The following is a 5,799-nucleotide window of genomic DNA, read 5'->3' as shown; positions in this document are numbered from 1 at the left end:
GAATCTCCCTTTGTACTCTTCCACTTGCCGGCGCCAGCTGGCCCGCTGCACGTCGTGGCTCATCTCGGCGTCTTAAAGCCGCTTCTGGAGGTCGGAGACCTTCTGCGACCACTTCTGTTCATCCTCAACCTGGGCCAGGAGCCGGGATGAGTTTCCTTCCAGCTGGCCGATCTTCCTCTTCGCAGCTGATAGCTCCACCTTAAGGGCGCTGATCCTGGCCTCTTGAGCCCAAATTCGGTCGCTGGTGCTCTTCTTGCATTCCTCGAGCTCCTTTGTGAAGTTCGCCTTCCTCCGGCTGTAATCCATGATTGCCTTCACCTGGAGACTCCTAAAGTGGGCGGCCTCAGCGGCGGCTTCAGAATGGCCTTCTCTCGATTTGCGGAGCTCGCCTTCCGACTTCTTCAACTTCTTCGTCAAGTGGAGGACCTCTTTTTTCAACCGCTGGATTGTCGATTTCAGCGGGACCCCCAGGGGCAAGGGGAGTGCTTCGGCAGGGCACTGCCATCGGAAGGTGCAAGCATTAAAGATCGACTCATTGCAAGAAGAAAAGCAGAAAGAGGGAGGAGGGGGAAGAAGAAGCCATCCACAACAAGAAATTTGACTTTATTGGTTGAATAATTTTGAAGACAAACAAAAAGGAAATATGGCGACAAAATAAGGGCGCAGGATCAGAGGTCTCAGACCTCAGGGGCAGGAGGTGGAGAACTCGGCGCGGGGGGTGCGACTGCGGTGGCGGCGGACGAGGGGCCGGCCTCGTCTTCAGACTCCTCGAGAAAGCCAAGATCGAGGTCGGGGTATCTGCTGGCCACCTTCTCTTGGCAGAGCTCGAACCCCTTAGTGAACGCCTCCTGGCCGAACTGGACGTTCAGTTCTCTCATCTCCGCGGAGGCCTTGAACTCCTCCACCGCAAGGGCCCTGGCCTCCGAGACCAGAACCGGAGTTTGCTCGACCAAATGGGCGACCTCGACTTCCGCCTTCCTCGCCGACTCCTCCAAGATCCGTCTCTCCTCTTCCCGGGCTCGTCTCTCCTCTTCCCGGGCTTGCCTCTCTCTTTCCAGGGCCTCCTGGAGGGCGGCTACTTCGGCCGTCTTCGCTTGGAGGTGAGCCACCTCGGCCTGGCAGCATTCCTCCGCCTGAAGGAGGTCCCTTCTCATGCGGCTCATCGCCTCGACATAGGCGAAGAGCTGGTGCCCAATCTGCAAGGACGGATAGAGAATTACAACAAAGGCCGAGTGACCGTGTAAATAAATATCCGCTTACCTCGAGGAAGGATCCCAAAGAGTCCCAAGCCCGCTACTCGGGATCGGCGCGGTCGATCCTCTCCACGACGTCGGACAGGATGCAGCCATCGAGCAGCCCCCTGATTAAGTCCTTATCGTTGAAGGGGTTCTCCAATCCCCCCTCGGAGCAGACGGACTCGTCTGCAGCAGCTCGGTGGCTACTCGCCCTGCGAGCCACCGATTTCCTCCTCCTCCCCGCGGCAGGCGCCTCCGTGGGGCGAACCCCCGGAGCGGGGGCCCCAGTCAGCGGGCTCCTCGAGGAAGCCCGGGGGGCCACTGGCTCGGCATCTGAAGGAATGTCGATGGCCGGGGCCGCCTGGATGGGCGCGGCCAAGCTCGTCTCCTCCGCCCTGGCCCTCTTCGCTGATCCGGAGGCCGCCGCGCCCTTTCTCTTCTGAGCTCTCATGCCCCTGGCGAGCATCCGCGTTGCTTCGGCGTCCATTGCTAAAAAAAAAAAAAAAAATAATGATGAGAAAAGAAAAAGGAAAAAAGAAGCAACACCGGTCAATCAAGAGTCAAAAAAAAAAAAAAAAGAAAAGAAAAGAAAGAAAGAAAAAGAAGAGAGTGGGAAGGAAAAAGAAATAAAGAGAAGGAGAAGAGGAAGGCAAGAAAGGATAAGAAAAGATGAATACTCGCTGGATCCTGAGGGCTCAGGCCGATGTTGAAAAGAAGCTGCTCCCTCACAAGATTAGGAAGGGAAGGAGCGGGATAACTTAGAAGCTTTTGGGCGGCCTGGAGGTCGTCCTCTCCCAGGCTGGGAGCCCTGCGGACGGAATCCCTCAGAGACCCCCAAGGGGGCAGGCCCAGTTCGAGGGTCGGGCAGTGGACGAAGAGAAATTTTCCCTTCCAATTGTGAATCGAAGAAGGGGCGCCCTTCAGCAACCCCTTCTTACCAAACTGGGGGGAGAAGTACCACCAGTCCTTCGTCGAAGGATGGCGTTTGAAGGTATAAAAATGCCTGAACAAGGAGAGGGACGGCTGGACCTCGGCTATGTGGCAGAGGGAGAGAAACCCTATCAAAAACCTAAAGGAATTCGGGGCCACGGAGGCGAGAGAAATGTCCAAGAAGCGGAAGAAGACAGCAACAAAAACAGGAAGCGGAAGCCGGAGTCCGGCACGGAACGCTTCCTGATACAAACAGAAGCGATCGGGAGGAGGAGTGCTGGCCCGGTCAGAGGGGTCAGGTAGCTCCAGGTCGTACTCTGGAGGAACCCCATACCGAACCCTTATCAGAAGGAGTTCATCCGAAGTCGACGAATAGGGAATAGCGCCCGGTGCAAAAATCGGGCGAGGCCCTGCCCCGGACGCAGGTTCGTCCGCAGAGACAGCGTCCTGGGGGTTTGAAGCGGAAGAACTCTCAAAACTGCCGGGAGCAGAAGAGTCAGAAGACATTTTGAGTAGTTTCGAAGGGAGGATCTAAAGGACCCTAAAAAGACAGACCGAAAGGGGAACGAGACGCCGAAGGCTAACTCTGAGGGAGGCACAAAAGTAATGAAGAGAGGAGAAGCCCCTAGGCGGTGAGAGGAAGGTTGGCACTAACCTATATTGCTCTGAGGGACTTGGGAGACGAGAAACGGGAGGCGCCTACGGCTCGTGAAGACGTTCACTAGAGCAAGGCTCTCGAAGAGAAGACAGACACCAGCGAAAACTCAGGAATGGAGTAAGACGCCTGAAGGGGGAAGGACGGGTTTAAATAGACCCTGGGATCTGACGCCATAATGATCGCGAATCCCCCAGGCCAGTCCGCATCCGACACGTGTCCCACTCCCCCTGGCAGACGGCTAAAAGCGGGTGACGGTTGGCAGGATCATAATTGCACCGTACCTAGGCCAGTGTACCTACGGGATTTTTGAAGCGTCCCCTCGTACCGCTCCAATTCGAAAAGACTCCGGCACGCGCTCACTTAATGCCGAAATATCTGGAGGCGGCAGTGCGCAGGATTCGAAGGGATGGTTCTGGCTGTACCCATCTCTCTCTCTGTGTACTTCCTTCGCTTGAAATTCAAACTCGAAAGTAGGGGGACTGGTGTTGGGTATAAAATATCCACAGCCGAAACCCTCGACGGAATCGACAACAGCACAGCTCCGCCCGGACTCCTACGGGAGCCGAGCTCCGCCTCCGACATCAACTGCAGCACGGCTCCGCCCGGACTCCTACGGGAGCCGGGCTCCACCGCCGACATCAACAACAGCACAGCTCCGCCCGGACTCCTACGGGAGCCGGGCTCCGCCGCCGACTTCAGCACGGCTCCGTCCGGACTCCTACGGGAGCCGGCTCCGCCTCCGACATCACGCAGCACACTCCGCCCTCCACGGAGCCGGCTCCGCTCTTAGTATCAACTGCTAGTAAGCTCCGTCCGAACTCCTACGAGAGCCGGACTTCACCTTTAACTTTGGTTGCAGAGGACTCCACCCGGGCTCCTACGGGAGCCGGGCTCCGCCTCCGACATCAACTGTAGCACAGTTCCGCCCGGGCTCCTACGGGAGCCGGGCTCCGCCTCCGACATCAACTGCAGCACGGCTCCGCCCGGACTCCTACGGGAGCCGGGCTCCGCCGCTGACATCAACAACAGCACAGCTCCGCCCGGACTCCTACGGGAGCCGGGCTCCGCCGCCGACTTCAGCACGGCTCCGCTCGGACTCCTACGGGAGCCGGGCTCTGCCTCCGACATCAACTGCAGCACAGCTCCGCCCGGACTCCTACGGGAGCCAGGCTCCGCTCTCAGTATCAACTACTGGTAAGCTCCGTCCGGACTCCTACGAGAGCCGGACTTCACCTTTAGCTTTGGTTGCAGAGGACTCCGCTCGGGCTCCTACGGGAGCCGGGCTCCGCCTCCGACATCAACTGCAGCACGGCTCCGCCCGGACTCCTACGGGAGCCGGACTCCGCCTCCGACATCAACTGCAGCACAGCTCTGCCCGGACTCCTACGGGAGCCGGGCTCCACCGCCGACATCAACCACAGCACAGCTCCGCCCGGACTCCTACGGGAGCCGGGCTCCGCCGTCGACTTCAGAACAGCTCCGCCCGGACTCCTACGGGAGCCGGGCTCCACCTCCGACATCAACTGCAGCACAGCTCCGCCTGGACTCCTACGGGAGCCAGGCCCCGCTCTCAATATCAACTGCTGGTAAGCTCCGTCCGGACTCCTACGAGAGTCGGACTTCACCTTTAACTTTGGTTGCAGAGGACTCCGCCTGGACTCCTACGAGAGCCGGGTTCCGCCCGCAACTTCAGCTCCGAGAGGGTTCCGCCCGGAGTCCCACGGAAGTCAGACTCCACCCACGACCCCAGCCGCCAGGAGGACCTCTCCCGGACCTCTACAGAGGCCGGGCTCCGACCGCTGCCGAGCTTCAATCAATAGATCCGCGCCCCCTGGCAGGCCACCAAAACGGCCACGACCCTGCTCTACTTCCTGTGATGGATTCCGCGCAGTTCCATCATTCCCTGACAGGCCGCAGTAACCATCGCCGCCCTGCTCCACTTCCTGTGGCGGATTCCGCACAGCTCCACTACCCCCTGGCATGCCACAATAACGGTCACGAACCTGCTCCACCTCCTGCGACGGATACCGGGCGATTCTCCCATCCGCTGGCAAGTCACGACAACGGGCGCTGCTCCACTCCCTGCAACTGATTCCACGTGGCGAGCTGCGGTGATGGCCACGATTCCGCTCCACTACCTCTCGCAATAAATTCTCCTGACCACGGGCGGCCCACTACCAGACGGTTACAGGTGTCGCCATCAATCCGTTACCTCTTCCGCCTATAAAAAGGAGGATCCAGATACGTTATTCTCTAAGCTCATTCCTTATCTCAAAACTCTGCTAAATTCTCCGTTCGAGCACTCCATTCTTGTTGAGGCAGAGAACTGACTTGAGCGTCGGAGGGTCTTGCCGGAGCAACCCCACCTCCGGTTTAGACTTCCTTTGCAGGTCCCGGTGGCGACCGCGGCTTCCCCGACTCCAGCTTCTCTGACGCAGGCAGATTTTTGCACCAACAATATATATATATATATATATATATATATATATATATATATATATATATATATATATTCACCGAAAGAATCCAAACCTAATACTACCACTAAGTAATGGGTCATGGCGGCAGCTATCTTTATCATTGATTTTAGGGAGCCAATGATACTTTCACTCGTTATCCGATCCACAATCCTGATCTATGTACAGAGATTATTACCATTCTTATCCATCACAGCTGATCTCTCAATGAACAACTATCTCATTATTTAATATATATCTGCATCTATATCTATCTATCTATTCGTATCCCTCAAGAAAAACAGATGCGAAAAAAATTTTGAGATAAATTTGTTGCGACCAATCCCCTCATCGTCTGATCGTCGGAAACGAGCATCTATAAGAGAAGTCCACACTGATCGGAGATACCTCCAGTGGGGACTCTCCAACGGTCAAGTCAAAAAGGAGACTCAGCAACAGTAGAAAAAAATCAGAGGCTCAGTGGAAGAGAGCTAGAAGGAAAGAGAGAGAGCCCAGAAGC

This window comes from Elaeis guineensis, chromosome 3 (genome assembly GCF_000442705.2).
Source record: "Elaeis guineensis isolate ETL-2024a chromosome 3, EG11, whole genome shotgun sequence".
Lineage (NCBI taxonomy): Eukaryota > Viridiplantae > Streptophyta > Magnoliopsida > Arecales > Arecaceae > Elaeis > Elaeis guineensis.
Note: the sequence above shows the minus strand (reverse complement) of the source record.